Below are 16,442 nucleotides of genomic sequence, written 5' to 3'. Positions count from 1 at the left end.
CTTTTTTCACACCGTTTTTGTCACATGTCCTATTAAATATGTCTGCAAATTGACGATAATCTTAAGAAATATCACACTAACCCCTTTTCAAGACTCAAAACTACACTTCACACAATCTAAAACACTTTGGAACAGATTTACAAGGCCCTTGCGGCCCTTAGCGCTACATTTGCAGAATTTATTTTGCCGCAAATGTGAAGATCATAGGCCACTACCATAGCAAAATATTTACAAGGTGGCGCAAGCTAGGTTTGCGCCAACTTGTTAACACTTTGCGCCACATCATGCATAATATATGCATGATGTGTGCAAAGGGGGCGTTCCCTTGTTAGAGAGTGGGCACGCTCGTTCCTCACCTGACAGGTTGCTTTTTGAGAAGGGTGTCTCTGGGGCTGGTGTTGTAGCCAAGAGCGAACTCTTGACTCCGCGTGGGTCGCTTCGTTTGCCCCACTGCACGGGAATGGCTGGGAGGCATAGAGTTGGCAGTAGAGGAAGCGGTGTGGTGGGGAAGGGTCAGGCATAATTTATACAAGGTGGGCGTTCGCCCATTAGGGAGCCCGAAAAAATGGCGCAAGGCAATCTAAGAGATTTCCTTGCGCCATTTGTTTTACACTTTTAACGCCTACTCAGAGGAGGCGTTAAAAGGGGGAATACCATTATTTATAATGGGCCCCTATGTACTCTGCAGGATTAGTCCCAAAATGATGGCGCTAATCTTGCAGAGTACATCAATAGCGTAAAAAATATAACGCTAATGCCCCTACCCTGTGCCATGGTGCGCCGTATTATTATATGTATAGCTCACACATGGTGGCGGTACAGGGGCGTTAAGGGGTGCAAGGAACGTGGCGCTGCACCGGCAGAGCCACTTTCCTTAAATCTGCCCCTTTGTGTTTGTCTCGGAGCAACAGGTGGTTTATAATTTTGACACAAGTGAGGTCAATTTCAATAGAGTCCAGCAATTACAGGAAGATGGGCATAGCTTTGTCAGGGGTGAGCTTAAGAAAGCACACCCTGGGGTGGCTGAAGCATTTTTGGGGTGTGACAGCTCCTTTGGGCTTCGCAGCTCAGGAGGACGAGCCATGCCAAAGGACGTCATGAAAAATAAGACAACAGCGGAGACGCCGGTAAAGGTCTGGGCACCTTTAAAATGCCGGTCATAAGAGAGGGTTGCATTCAGAGCGATCAACCCGATTACAAGGGAGTGGCCTGGTGAATCCTTTGATTTATGGTACAATCACGGCTTCAAGATCCCAGCTATCAGCCAAGGTGCTGTCTCGTTGGTTTCGGGGCTCATTTTGCATGATGAATTGATGGATTACGATGACGACCAGGAGACTAAGGAGGGGGAGAATTGTGAGGGTGGGGATGAGACTTCGGGGAAGGAGATGCAGCAAAGAAATTAGGTGAGCTGTTCTAACAGAGGAAAGAGTTTTGGTGTGTTTCAGGATTTGCCCCCTTTGATGGTGCAGCGTAATCGGAAAGTCAAGACGAATAATCAGGTACCTGCAAGTGGTTTCATTTAAAAAAGGTGAGACACAGGCTGCTGTGGCTATGGGGTGTGAAGAGTTAAGCATGAAGGTAGTGTGTTTGGTGTCTGTAACAGTGGGTAATACCCTTTTGCGTTAGCATAAGGAAGTTTGGGTAGATTGAGTGGGAAAGATGATGCAAATAATGAAGCAGTTAAAGATGCAGTCAATGTCCATTTGGGGGGGCTGTGAACAAAAAAGTCGGAGTCAATGATGGTAAGTCAGAGGCAAGTGGTGAGGAGGCTTCTAAGGCAGAGCCAGGTAAGGAAAAAGGAAACTCAGGTGAGGGTAGTGTAAAAAGTAAAAAGTTGCCATATATGGGGTTGTTCTTGCCTTTGGGGGCGCATCTCACCCAAGCCATGAAGGAAAACATTTGTAAAGGTGAGTTTGTTGATGTTTTTAAATTATTACATAGAGAAGTGTGGGCTAAGGAAGGGTCAAAGGAGGAGGAATGGGAATTAGCTAGGAGGCCGAAAGTTTCCACTACCCTTGAGAATTGGATGTCAGTATTCTTAATCATTGCTAGCGTTTATTGTGAGAGGCATCCGGAGCGTTGTATTTCTCTATTAAAATACATGGACGTTTTTAGGTGGGCTCAAATAGACTATGGTGGTTTTGGATGTTTTAGATATAATGAAGAACTTAGAGCCCAGATGGCATTATTTCCAGATAAAGAATGGTGAGATATTTATAATGAGCTTTGGATGCAAGGGTTGTGTACTTCCAAGAATGCCTCAGCGTTACACACAGCTAGTGGTCTTCTGGTTCCTTACAAGCCCTGTCAGGGGCATCCCAACCAATCTAGGGTGGGTAGTTTCACGAGAGCTCAGTTCCCACAGAATGGATCTTGTTGGTCCTTCAACAGAGGGTCATGCACACGACTCCAGTGCAAGTTCATGCACAATTGCTCCAATTGCAGGGGCAAACATCCATTGGTGCAATGTTTTGGAGGGATGCAATGGGGATGGAAGGCTAATGCAGGTAGAGGTGGTGATAGGGGAAGGGGTCGGATACAGCAGATGGTGGGAAAAGGGCCCTTCTCCTAATAAATTTGATATTTTGTTTTATTGGTTGCAGTTTTATCCGAGGCGTGAGGAGGCCAAGTTACTGTACTAGAGTTTTCTTGAGGGTTTCAAGCTATGTTATCAAGGTCATAGAAGACAGAGAAAAAATTTGAAATCTGCAGTTGAGAATCCGGAAGTGGTGAGAAAGAAATTGAGGACGGAATTGGAGGCTGGCAGAATGGTGGGTCCATGGGATACCTGGCCGATTCATAACTTAACAATTTCATCACTGGGTGTTGTGCCTAAAACACAACAAGGTGAGTTTAGATTGATTCATCATCTATCGTGGGCTGCAGGGGAGTCAGTTAATGATTTAATTGCACATGAAGACTCCATAGTGCATTGCACATCAGTGGAAGAGGCAATTAAGTTGGTAAGGGCTTGTGGAAGGAAGGCACAAATGGCAAAGTTAGACATTCAATCTGTCTTTTGACTATTGCCGGTACATCCTGAGGATTTTTCATTGTTGGGTCTTTAATCTGAGGATTCTATATTTGTGGATATAATGTTGCCAATGGGCTGTTCTGTTTCTTGTTCCCTGTTTGAAACTTGTAGTTGTTTTTTGCAGTGGTTTTTCCAACAGAAGACTGGGCTCGGGCATGTCACGAACTACCTAGGTGACTCTTTTCTGATGGGCTTGCAGTGGTCCAATGAATGTAAAAAAGGGTTAATTGAATTTCAGAAGTGTATGGAGGAGATGGAAGTACCTTTGGCTCCGGATAAGACTGAAGGCCCTGCTATATTGAACTCAGAGAAATCTGAGGTACGGTTTCCGGTGGATAAGTTCAAAAGTTGATTTCTCTGTTGGAGGAGGCTGTTTCCACGGATAAGCTGGAGTTACAGCAGGTGCAAGCCTTATTGGGTTCTTTGAAGTTTGCGTGCCGTGTGGTGAGAGTTGGTAGAGCTCTTTGTAGGTGCCTTGGTTTTTCAGTCAAAGGTGCTGTTTTACCTCATCCCAGAATTCGGCTTAAAGGGGTCATCAATGCTGACTTCAGAATGTTGGTTTCTTTCCAGCAAAGTAATAATGGTGTTAACATGTTGACGGTTGAGGATGAATGGTTATGGCAAGTTCAAATTTTTTCTGATGATTCGGGAGCCCATGGTTTGGTTTTCTGAGATGGTGATTGGACTGCTGAGTCATGGCCGGATTCTTGGAGAGAGGCACACCATAGCATTTCGTTTCTGGAGTTTTTTTCCATTTGATGGTTGCTTTAGTGTTGTGTGGTAACCTTTTAGCAAACAGGCGAGTGGTTTTTAATGTGGATAGCCAAACAGTTGTTAATTTAGTCAATTCACAGAAGGCTCGAGATGAAAAAGTTTTGAAGTTGTTGCGTTTATTTTTGCTTCATTGTCTGAAATTCAATATTTTGTTTAAGGGTCAGTATGTTCCAGGTGTGAATAATGATATCACTGATGGGCTATCTCGTTCACAGTGGCAGAGATTCGGTGTTCTGGTGCCGGGAGCAGATTTGCTTAAAACGGCTTTGACGGTGGACCTTTGGGAGCTGGGAATCTAAGGATGTTACAATTGATTCGTCAGTCCATTGCTCCATCTACTTTGAGGTCATATGGCAAGGCCTAGGCAGAATTTATTGAGTCTGGTGCATTGAGGAGGTATGAGGGACCTTACATGTCACGGTATAGGAGGGAGGATGGAGTCTGCTTCATTATGACACATATTGACCTAGGATTGGCGGTGGTGGCTATAACAGGGAAGATGGCAGGTATTACATTTTTCGGTAAGTACTTTTGGGATTATGATACCATGGAAGGAGAAATGTGTAGGAGAATTGTTGCTGGCTGGGCGATGGAGGATGGATCCAGGTTGGATCAATGGCATCCTATTTCCATGCAAAAGCTGAGGGATATTTTGGGGGTTTTGAATTCTGCTTTTCCTGTTGGGAGGGCTGATAGTATAGATGATTCTTCTCCAGAAAAACAACTATATCATGATTGCAGGCACACCTGCACTATGTAGACCAGGGTGGCCGAGTGGTTAAGGTGTTGGACTTAAGATCCAATGGACATGTGTCTGCGTGGGTTCGAGCCCCACTCCTGGTATATCATTTTTTCTCTCCCGTGACACTGTTCATTTCAATTTCACGCACTTTTCAGTTGCTCCTGATTAATATTAAAATAAGAGCTACATATAAAATCTACATATCGATTAACGTGTATTTTTCTACCCCCAAAAAAGTAAACGCCTTGCATTGTACATTTCTCTTTGAAACTTAGTAACCTTTTGTTGCAGGTTGTATTACAGTATGCTTTTTCGTTTATTATAGGTGACTTATTTGTTTATGATACCTGACTTAATGCTTTCCATTTGGTGCATAATGAATTACAAAATCTCTCTACCAGGAGTGGGGCTTGAACCCACGTGGACACATGTCCATTGGATCTTAAGTCCAACGCCTTAACCACTCGGCCATCCTGGTACCTGTGCAGGAAAGGGCAACAACATGGCACTTATTATAGATATCAAGAGTGCTCAATGTGTGACATTGAGCTTTCTATATATATATATATTTTCATATCTATATATTTTATCAGGTTACGCAAAACACATTTCAGGAATACAAGGTAATGTCATGCCTCTCCTCTATAAAACGTGCATGTACTTAATAAAAAAAAAAATACAACCATACCTATCAAACATGTTTAAGATTATCAGCGTGTAGGACGAAAAAAGGTGCGCTTTTTTCACACCGTTTTTGTCACATGTCCTATTAAATATGTCTGCAAATTGACGATAATCTTAAGAAATATCACACTAACCCCTTTTCAAGACTCAAAACTACACTTCACACAATCTAAAACACTTTGGGACAGATTTACAAGGCCCTTGCGGCCCTTAGCGCTACATTTGCAGAATTTATTTTGCCGCAAATGTGAAGATCATAGGCCACTAACATAGCAAAATATTTACAAGGTGGCGCAAGCTAGGTTTGCGCCAACTTGTTAACACTTTGCGCCACATCATGCATAATATATGCATGATGTGTGCAAAGGGGGCGTTCCCTTGTTAGAGAGTGGGCACGCTCGTTCCTCACCTGACAGGTTGCTTTTTGAGAAGGGTGTCTCTGGGGCTGGTGTTGTAGCCAAGAGCGAACTCTTGACTCCGCGTGGGTCGCTTCGTTTGCCGCACTGCACGGGAATGGCTGGGAGGCATAGAGTTGGCAGTAGAGGAAGCGGTGTGGTGGGGAAGGGTCAGGCATAATTTATACAAGGTGGGCGTTCGCCCATTAGGGAGCCCGAAAAAATGGCGCAAGGCAATCTAAGAGATTTCCTTGCGCCATTTGTTTTACACTTTTAACGCCTACTCAGAGGAGGCGTTAAAAGGGGGAATACCATTATTTATAATGGGCCCCTATGTACTCTGCAGGATTAGTCCCAAAATGATGGCGCTAATCTTGCAGAGTACATCAATAGCGTAAAAAATATAACGCTAATGCCCCTACCCTGTGCCATGGTGCGCCGTATTATTATATATATAGCTCACACATGGTGGCGGTACAGGGGCGTTAAGGGGTGCAAGGAACGTGGCGCTGCACCGGCAGAGCCACTTTCCTTAAATCTGCCCCTTTGTGTTTGTCTCGGAGCAACAGGTGGTTTATAATTTTGACACAAGTGAGGTCAATTTCAATAGAGTCCAGCAATTACAGGAAGATGGGCATAGCTTTGTCAGGGGTGAGCTTAAGAAAGCACACCCTGGGGTGGCTGAAGCATTTTTGGGGTGTGACAGCTCCTTTGGGCTTCGCAGCTCAGTTGGACGAGCCATGCCAAAGGACGTCATGAAAAATAAGACAACAGCGGAGACGCCGGTAAAGGTCTGGGCACCTTTAAAATGCCGGTCATAAGAGAGGGTTGCATCCAGAGCGATCAACCCGATTACAAGGGAGTGGCCTGGTGAATCATTTGATTTATGGTACAATCACGGCTTCAAGATCCCAGCTATCAGCCAAGGTGCTGTCTCGTTGGCTTCGGGGCTCATTTTGCATGATGAATTGATGGATTACGATGACGACCAGGAGACTAAGGATGGGGAGAATTGTGAGGGTGGGAATGAGACTTCGGGGAAGGAGATGCAGCAAAGAAATTAGGTGAGCTGTTCTAACAGAGGAAAGAGTTTTGGTGTGTTTCAGGATTTGCCCCCTTTGATGGTGCAGCGTAATCGGAAAGTCAAGATGAATAATCAGGTACCTGCAAGTGGTTTCATTCAAAAAAGGTGAGACACAGGCTGCTGTGGCTATGGGGTGTGACGAGTTAAGCATGAAGGTAGTGTGTTTGGTGTCTGTAACAGTGGGTAATACCCTTTTGCGTTAGCATAAGGAAGTTTGGGTAGATTGAGTGGGAAAGATGATGCAAATAATGAAGCAGTTAAAGATGCAGACAATGTCCATTTGGGAAGGCTGTGAACAAACAAGTCGGAGTCAATGATGGTAAGTCAGAGGCAAGTGGTGAGGAGGCTTCTAAGGCAGAGCCAGGTAAGGAAAAAGGAAACTCAGGTGAGGGTAGTGTAAAAAGTAAAAAGTTGCCATATATGGGGTTGTTCTTGCCTTTGGGGGCGCATCTCACCCAAGCCATGAAGGAAAACATTTGTAAAGGTGAGTTTGTTGATGTTTTTAAATTATTACATAGAAAAGTGTGGGCTAAGGAAGGGTCAAAGGAGGAGGAATGGGAATTAGCTAGGAGGCCGAAAGTTCCCACTACCCTTGAGAATTGGATGTCAGTATTCTTAATCATTGCTAGCGTTTATTGTGAGAGGCATCCGGAGCGTTGTATTTCTCTATTAAAATACATGGACGTTTTTAGGTGGGCTCAAATAGACTATGGTGGTTTTGGATGTTTTAGATATAATGAAGAACTTAGAGCCCAGATGGCATTATTTCCAGATAAAGAATGGTGAGATATTTATAATGAGCTTTGGATGCAAGGGTTGTATACTTCCAAGAATGCCTCAGCGTTACACACAGCTAGTGGTCTTCTGGTTCCTTACAAGCCCTGTCAGGGGCATCCCAACCAATCTAGGGTGGGTAGTTTCACGAGAGCTCAGTTCCCACAGAATGGATCTTGTTGGTCCTTCAACAGAGGGTCATGCACACGACTCCAGTGCAAGTTCATGCACAATTGCTCCAATTGCAGGGGCAAACATCCATTGGTGCAATGTTTTGGAGGGATGCAATGGGGATGGAAGGCTAATGCAGGTAGAGGTGGTGATAGGGGAAGGGGTCGGATACAGCAGATGGTGGGAAAAGGGCCCTTCTCCTAATAAATTTGATATTTTGTTTTATTGGTTGCAGTTTTATCCGAGGCGTGAGGAGGCCAAGTTACTGTACTAGAGTTTTCTTGAGGGTTTCAAGCTATGTTATCAAGGTCATAGAAGACAGAGAAAAAATTTGAAATCTGCAGTTGAGAATCCGGAAGTGGTGAGAAAGAAATTGAGGACGGAATTGGAGGCTGGCAGAATGGTGGGTCCATGGGATACCTGGCCGATTCATAACTTAACAATTTCACCACTGGGTGTTGTGCCTAAAACACAACAAGGTGAGTTTAGATTGATTCATCATCTATCGTGGGCTGCAGGGGAGTCAGTTAATGATTTAATTGCACATGAAGACTCCATAGTGCATTGCACATCAGTGGAAGAGGCAATTAAGTTGGTAAGGGCTTGTGGAAGGAAGGCACAAATGGCAAAGTTAGACATTCAATCTGTCTTTTGACTATTGCCGGTACATCCTGAGGATTTTTCATTGTTGGGTCTTTAATCTGAGGATTCTATATTTGTGGATATAATGTTGCCAATGGGCTGTTCTGTTTCTTGTTCCCTGTTTGAAACTTGTAGTTGTTTTTTGCAGTGGTTTTTCCAACAGAAGACTGGGCTCGGGCATGACACGAACTACCTAGGTGACTCTTTTCTGATGGGCTTGCAGTGGTCCAATGAATGTAAAAAAGGGTTAATTGAATTTCAGAAGTGTATGGAGGAGATGGAAGTACCTTTGGCTCCGGATAAGACTGAAGGCCCTGCTATATTGAACTCAGAGAAATCTGAGGTACGGTTTCCGGTGGATAAGTTCAAAAGTTGATTTCTCTGTTGGAGGAGGCTGTTTCCACGGATAAGCTGGAGTTACAGCAGGTGCAAGCCTTATTGGGTTCTTTGAAGTTTGCGTGCCGTGTGGTGAGAGTTGGTAGAGCTCTTTGTAGGTGCCTTGGTTTTTCAGTCAAAGGTGCTGTTTTACCTCATCCCAGAATTCGGCTTAAAGGGGTCATCAATGCTGACTTCAGAATGTTGGTTTCTTTCCAGCAAAGTAATAATGGTGTTAACATGTTGACGGTTGAGGATGAATGGTTATGGCAAGTTCAAATTTTTTCTGATGATTCGGGAGCCCATGGTTTGGTTTTCTGAGATGGTGATTGGACTGCTGAGTCATGGCCGGATTCTTGGAGAGAGGCACACCATAGCATTTCGTTTCTGGAGTTTTTTTCCATTTGATGGTTGCTTTAGTGTTGTGTGGTAACCTTTTAGCAAACAGGCGAGTGGTTTTTAATGTGGATAGCCAAACAGTTGTTAATTTAGTCAATTCACAGAAGGCTCGAGATGAAAAAGTTTTGAAGTTGTTGCGTTTATTTTTGCTTCATTGTCTGAAATTCAATATTTTGTTTAAGGGTCAGTATGTTCCAGGTGTGAATAATGATATCACTGATGGGCTATCTCGTTCACAGTGGCAGAGATTCGGTGTACTGGTGCCGGGAGCAGATTTGCTTAAAACGGCTTTGACGGTGGACCTTTGGGAGCTGGGAATCTAAGGATGTTACAATTGATTCGTCAGTCCATTGCTCCATCTACTTTGAGGTCATATGGCAAGGCCTAGGCAGAATTTATTGAGTCTGGTGCATTGAGGAGGTATGAGGGACCTTACATGTCACGGTATAGGAGGGAGGATGGAGTCTGCTTCATTATGACACATATTGACCTAGGATTGGCGGTGGTGGCTATAACAGGGAAGATGGCAGGTATTACATTTTTCGGTAAGTACTTTTGGGATTATGATACCATGGAAGGAGAAATGTGTAGGAGAATTGTTGCTGGCTGGGCGATGGAGGATGGATCCAGGTTGGATCAATGGCATCCTATTTCCATGCAAAAGCTGAGGGATATTTTGGGGGTTTTGAATTCTGCTTTTCCTGTTGGGAGGGCTGATAGTATAGATGATTCTTCTCCTGAAAAACAACTATATCATGATTGCAGGCACACCTGCACTATGTAGACCAGGGTGGCCGAGTGGTTAAGGTGTTGGACTTAAGATCCAATGGACATGTGTCTGCGTGGGTTCGAGCCCCACTCCTGGTATATCATTTTTTCTCTCCCGTGACACTGTTCATTTCAATTTCACGCACTTTTCAGTTGCTCCTGATTAATATTAAAATAAGAGCTACATATAAAATCTTCATATCGATTAACGTGTATTTTTCTACCCCCAAAAAAGTAAACGCCTTGTATTGTACATTTCTCTTTGAAACTTAGTAACCTTTTGTTGCAGGTTGTATTACAGTATGCTTTTTCGTTTATTATAGGTGACTTATTTGTTTATGATACCTGACTTAATGCTTTCCATTTGGTGCATAATGAATTACAAAATCTCTCTACCAGGAGTGGGGCTTGAACCCACGTGGACACATGTCCATTGGATCTTAAGTCCAACGCCTTAACCACTCGGCCATCCTGGTACCTGTGCAGGAAAGGGCAACAACATGGCACTTATTATAGATATCAAGAGTGCTCACTGTGTGACATTGAGCTTTCTATATATATATATATATATATATATATATTTTCATATCTATATATTTTATCAGGTTACGCAAAACACGTTTCAGGAATACAAGGTAATGTCATGCCTCTCCTCTATAAAACGTGCATGTACTTAATAAAAAAATAAATACAACCATACCTATCAAACATGTTTAAGATTATCAGCGTGTAGGACGAAAAAAGGTGCGCTTTTTTCACACCGTTTTTGTCACATGTCCTATTAAATATGTCTGCAAATTGACGATAATCTTAAGAAATATCACACTAACCCCTTTTCAAGACTCAAAACTACACTTCACACAATCTAAAACACTTTGGAACAGATTTACAAGGCCCTTGCGGCCCTTAGCGCTACATTTGCAGAATTTATTTTGCCGCAAATGTGAAGATCATAGGCCACTACCATAGCAAAATATTTACAAGGTGGCGCAAGCTAGGTTTGCGCCAACTTGTTAACACTTTGCGCCACATCATGCATAATATATGCATGATGTGTGCAAAGGGGGCGTTCCCTTGTTAGAGAGTGGGCACGCTCGTTCCTCACCTGACAGGTTGCTTTTTGAGAAGGGTGTCTCTGGGGCTGGTGTTGTAGCCAAGAGCGAACTCTTGACTCCGCGTGGGTCGCTTCGTTTGCCGCACTGCACGGGAATGGCTGGGAGGCATAGAGTTGGCAGTAGAGGAAGCGGTGTGGTGGGGAAGGGTCAGGCATAATTTATACAAGGTGGGCGTTCGCCCATTAGGGAGCCCGAAAAAATGGCGCAAGGCAATCTAAGAGATTTCCTTGCGCCATTTGTTTTACACTTTTAACGCCTACTCAGAGGAGGCGTTAAAAGGGGGAATACCATTATTTATAATGGGCCCCTATGTACTCTGCAGGATTAGTCCCAAAATGATGGCGCTAATCTTGCAGAGTACATCAATAGCGTAAAAAATATAACGCTAATGCCCCTACCCTGTGCCATGGTGCGCCGTATTATTATATATATAGCTCACACATGGTGGCGGTACAGGGGCGTTAAGGGGTGCAAGGAACGTGGCGCTGCACCGGCAGAGCCACTTTCCTTAAATCTGCCCCTTTGTGTTTGTCTCGGAGCAACAGGTGGTTTATAATTTTGACACAAGTGAGGTCAATTTCAATAGAGTCCAGCAATTACAGGAAGATGGGCATAGCTTTGTCAGGGGTGAGCTTAAGAAAGCACACCCTGGGGTGGCTGAAGCATTTTTGGGGTGTGACAGCTCCTTTGGGCTTCGCAGCTCAGGAGGACGAGCCATGCCAAAGGACGTCATGAAAAATAAGACAACAGCGGAGACGCCGGTAAAGGTCTGGGCACCTTTAAAATGCCGGTCATAAGAGAGGGTTGCATTCAGAGCGATCAACCCGATTACAAGGGAGTGGCCTGGTGAATCATTTGATTTATGGTACAATCACGGCTTCAAGATCCCAGCTATCAGCCAAGGTGCTGTCTCGTTGGTTTCGGGGCTCATTTTGCATGATGAATTGATGGATTACATTGACGACCAGGAGACTAAGGAGGGGGAGAATTGTGAGGGTGGGGATGAGACTTCGGGGAAGGAGATGCAGCAAAGAAATTAGGTGAGCTGTTCTAACAGAGGAAAGAGTTTTGGTGTGTTTCAGGATTTGCCCCCTTTGATGGTGCAGCGTAATCGGAAAGTCAAGACGAATAATCAGGTACCTGCAAGTGGTTTCATTCAAAAAAGGTGAGACACAGGCTGCTGTGGCTATGGGGTGTGAAGAGTTAAGCATGAAGGTAGTGTGTTTGGTGTCTGTAACAGTGGGTAATACCCTTTTGCGTTAGCATAAGGAAGTTTGGGTAGATTGAGTGGGAAAGATGATGCAAATAATGAAGCAGTTAAAGATGCAGTCAATCTCCATTTGGGGGGGCTGTGAACAAAAAAGTCGGAGTCAATGATGGTAAGTCAGAGGCAAGTGGTGAGGAGGCTTCTAAGGCAGAGCCAGGTAAGGAAAAAGGAAACTCAGGTGAGGGTAGTGTAAAAAGTAAAAAGTTGCCATATATGGGGTTGTTCTTGCCTTTGGGGGCGCATCTCACCCAAGCCATGAAGGAAAACATTTGTAAAGGTGAGTTTGTTGATGTTTTTAAATTATTACATAGAGAAGTGTGGGCTAAGGAAGGGTCAAAGGAGGAGGAATGGGAATTAGCTAGGAGGCCGAAAGTTTCCACTACCCTTGAGAATTGGATGTCAGTATTCTTAATCATTGCTAGCGTTTATTGTGAGAGGCATCCGGAGCGTTGTATTTCTCTATTAAAATACATGGACGTTTTTAGGTGGGCTCAAATAGACTATGGTGGTTTTGGATGTTTTAGATATAATGAAGAACTTAGAGCCCAGATGGCATTATTTCCAGATAAAGAATGGTGAGATATTTATAATGAGCTTTGGATGCAAGGGTTGTGTACTTCCAAGAATGCCTCAGCGTTACACACAGCTAGTGGTCTTCTGGTTCCTTACAAGCCCTGTCAGGGGCATCCCAACCAATCTAGGGTGGGTAGTTTCACGAGAGCTCAGTTCCCACAGAATGGATCTTGTTGGTCCTTCAACAGAGGGTCATGCACACGACTCCAGTGCAAGTTCATGCACAATTGCTCCAATTGCAGGGGCAAACATCCATTGGTGCAATGTTTTGGAGGGATGCAATGGGGATGGAAGGCTAATGCAGGTAGAGGTGGTGATAGGGGAAGGGGTCGGATACAGCAGATGGTGGGAAAAGGGCCCTTCTCCTAATAAATTTGATATTTTGTTTTATTGGTTGCAGTTTTATCCGAGGCGTGAGGAGGCCAAGTTACTGTACTAGAGTTTTCTTGAGGGTTTCAAGCTATGTTATCAAGGTCATAGAAGACAGAGAAAAAATTTGAAATCTGCAGTTGAGAATCCGGAAGTGGTGAGAAAGAAATTGAGGACGGAATTGGAGGCTGGCAGAATGGTGGGTCCATGGGATACCTGGCCGATTCATAACTTAACAATTTCATCACTGGGTGTTGTGCCTAAAACACAACAAGGTGAGTTTAGATTGATTCATCATCTATCGTGGGCTGCAGGGGAGTCAGTTAATGATTTAATTGCACATGAAGACTCCATAGTGCATTGCACATCAGTGGAAGAGGCAATTAAGTTGGTAAGGGCTTGTGGAAGGAAGGCACAAATGGCAAAGTTAGACATTCAATCTGTCTTTTGACTATTGCCGGTACATCCTGAGGATTTTTCATTGTTGGGTCTTTAATCTGAGGATTCTATATTTGTGGATATAATGTTGCCAATGGGCTGTTCTGTTTCTTGTTCCCTGTTTGAAACTTGTAGTTGTTTTTTGCAGTGGTTTTTCCAACAGAAGACTGGGCTCGGGCATGTCACGAACTACCTAGGTGACTCTTTTCTGATGGGCTTGCAGTGGTCCAATGAATGTAAAAAAGGGTTAATTGAATTTCAGAAGTGTATGGAGGAGATGGAAGTACCTTTGGCTCCGGATAAGACTGAAGGCCCTGCTATATTGAACTCAGAGAAATCTGAGGTACGGTTTCCGGTGGATAAGTTCAAAAGTTGATTTCTCTGTTGGAGGAGGCTGTTTCCACAGATAAGCTGGAGTTACAGCAGGTGCAAGCCTTATTGGGTTCTTTGAAGTTTGCGTGCCGTGTGGTGAGAGTTGGTAGAGCTCTTTGTAGGTGCCTTGGTTTTTCAGTCAAAGGTGCTGTTTTACCTCATCCCAGAATTCGGCTTAAAGAGGTCATCAATGCTGACTTCAGAATGTTGGTTTCTTTCCAGCAAAGTAATAATGGTGTTAACATGTTGACGGTTGAGGATGAATGGTTATGGCAAGTTCAAATTTTTTCTGATGATTCGGGAGCCCATGGTTTGGTTTTCTGAGATGGTGATTGGACTGCTGAGTCATGGCCGGATTCTTGGAGAGAGGCACACCATAGCATTTCGTTTCTGGAGTTTTTTTCCATTTGATGGTTGCTTTAGTGTTGTGTGGTAACCTTTTAGCAAACAGGCGAGTGGTTTTTAATGTGGATAGCCAAACAGTTGTTAATTTAGTCAATTCACAGAAGGCTCGAGATGAAAAGGTTTTGAAGTTGTTGCGTTTATTTTTGCTTCATTGTCTGAAATTCAATATTTTGTTTAAGGGTCAGTATGTTCCAGGTGTGAATAATGATATCACTGATGGGCTATCTCGTTCACAGTGGCAGAGATTCGGTGTTCTGGTGCCGGGAGCAGATTTGCTTAAAACGGCTTTGACGGTGGACCTTTGGGAGCTGGGAATCTAAGGATGTTACAATTGATTCGTCAGTCCATTGCTCCATCTACTTTGAGGTCATATGGCAAGGCCTAGGCAGAATTTATTGAGTCTGGTGCATTGAGGAGGTATGAGGGACCTTACATGTCACGTATAGGAGGGAGGATGGAGTCTGCTTCATTATGACACATATTGACCTAGGATTGGCGGTGGTGGCTATAACAGGGAAGATGGCAGGTATTACATTTTTCGGTAAGTACTTTTGGGATTATGATACCATGGAAGGAGAAATGTGTAGGAGAATTGTTGCTGGCTGGGCGATGGAGGATGGATCCAGGTTGGATCAATGGCATCCTATTTCCATGCAAAAGCTGAGGGATATTTTGGGGGTTTTGAATTCTGCTTTTCCTGTTGGGAGGGCTGATAGTATAGATGATTCTTCTCCTGAAAAACAACTATATCATGATTGCAGGCACACCTGCACTATGTAGACCAGGGTGGCCGAGTGGTTAAGGTGTTGGACTTAAGATCCAATGGACATGTGTCTGCGTGGGTTCGAGCCCCACTCCTGGTATATAATTTTTTCTCTCCCGTGACACTGTTCATTTCAATTTCACGCACTTTTCAGTTGCTCCTGATTAATATTAAAATAAGAGCTACATATAAAATCTTCATATCGATTAACGTGTATTTTTCTACCCCCAAAAAAGTAAACGCCTTGTATTGTACATTTCTCTTTGAAACTTAGTAACCTTTTGTTGCAGGTTGTATTACAGTATGCTTTTTCGTTTATTATAGGTGACTTATTTGTTTATGATACCTGACTTAATGCTTTCCATTTGGTGCATAATGAATTACAAAATCTCTCTACCAGGAGTGGGGCTTGAACCCACGTGGACACATGTCCATTGGATCTTAAGTCCAACGCCTTAACCACTCGGCCATCCTGGTACCTGTGCAGGAAAGAGCAACAACATGGCACTTATTATAGATATCAAGAGTGCTCACTGTGTGACATTGAGCTTTCTATATATATATATATTTTCATATCTATATATTTTATCAGGTTACGCAAAACACATTTCAGGAATACAAGGTAATGTCATGCCTCTCCTCTATAAAACGTGCATGTACTTAATAAAAAAAAAAATACAACCATACCTATCAAACATGTTTAAGATTATCAGCGTGTAGGACGAAAAAAGGTGCGCTTTTTTCACACCGTTTTTGTCACATGTCCTATTAAATATGTCTGCAAATTGACGATAATCTTAAGAAATATCACACTAACCCCTTTTCAAGACTCAAAACTACACTTCACACAATCTAAAACACTTTGGGACAGATTTACAAGGCCCTTGCGGCCCTTAGCGCTACATTTGCAGAATTTATTTTGCCGCAAATGTGAAGATCATAGGCCACTACCATAGCAAAATATTTACAAGGTGGCGCAAGCTAGGTTTGCGCCAACTTGTTAACACTTTGCGCCACATCATGCCTAATATATGCATGATGTGTGCAAAGGGGGCATTCCCTTGTTAGAGAGTGGGCACACTCGTTCCTCACCTGACAGGTTGCTTTTTGAGAAGGGTGTCTCTGGGGCTGGTGTTGTAGCCAAGAGCGAACTCTTGACTCCGCGTGGGTCGCTTCGTTTGCCGCACTGCACGGGAATGGCTGGGAGGCATAGAGTTGGCAGTAGAGGAAGCGGTGTGGTGGGGAAGGGTCAGGCATAATTTATACAAGGTGGGCGTTCGCCCATTAGGGAGCCC

The 16,442-nt window shown here is 43.8% G+C and overlaps 6 non-coding genes across 6 annotated transcripts; 3 read left to right on the top strand and 3 right to left on the bottom strand.

Annotated features, from left to right (window-relative positions):
• Positions 1-4,571: 4,571 nt before the first annotated feature.
• On the top strand, positions 4,572-4,654 carry TRNAL-UAA (transfer RNA leucine (anticodon UAA)). Its single transcript has one exon. It is a non-coding gene; the product is annotated as a tRNA-Leu (tRNA).
• Positions 4,655-4,948: 294 nt separating this feature from the next.
• TRNAL-UAA (transfer RNA leucine (anticodon UAA)) lies at positions 4,949-5,031 on the bottom strand. Its single transcript has one exon. It is a non-coding gene; the product is annotated as a tRNA-Leu (tRNA).
• Positions 5,032-9,861: 4,830 nt separating this feature from the next.
• On the top strand, positions 9,862-9,944 carry TRNAL-UAA (transfer RNA leucine (anticodon UAA)). The gene has a single exon. It is a non-coding gene; the product is annotated as a tRNA-Leu (tRNA).
• Positions 9,945-10,238: 294 nt separating this feature from the next.
• TRNAL-UAA (transfer RNA leucine (anticodon UAA)) lies at positions 10,239-10,321 on the bottom strand. Its single transcript has one exon. It is a non-coding gene; the product is annotated as a tRNA-Leu (tRNA).
• A 4,843-nt stretch (positions 10,322-15,164) lies between these two features.
• On the top strand, positions 15,165-15,247 carry TRNAL-UAA (transfer RNA leucine (anticodon UAA)). The gene has a single exon. It is a non-coding gene; the product is annotated as a tRNA-Leu (tRNA).
• A 294-nt stretch (positions 15,248-15,541) lies between these two features.
• On the bottom strand, positions 15,542-15,624 carry TRNAL-UAA (transfer RNA leucine (anticodon UAA)). The gene has a single exon. It is a non-coding gene; the product is annotated as a tRNA-Leu (tRNA).
• Between the last annotated feature and the right edge of the window lie 818 nt (positions 15,625-16,442).

Source organism: Pleurodeles waltl, chromosome 5 (genome assembly GCF_031143425.1).
Source record: "Pleurodeles waltl isolate 20211129_DDA chromosome 5, aPleWal1.hap1.20221129, whole genome shotgun sequence".
NCBI classification, from domain to species: Eukaryota; Metazoa; Chordata; class Amphibia; order Caudata; family Salamandridae; genus Pleurodeles; species Pleurodeles waltl.
The sequence above is the reverse complement of the archived record's forward strand: the minus strand, read 5'-3'. Positions and strand labels throughout refer to the sequence as shown.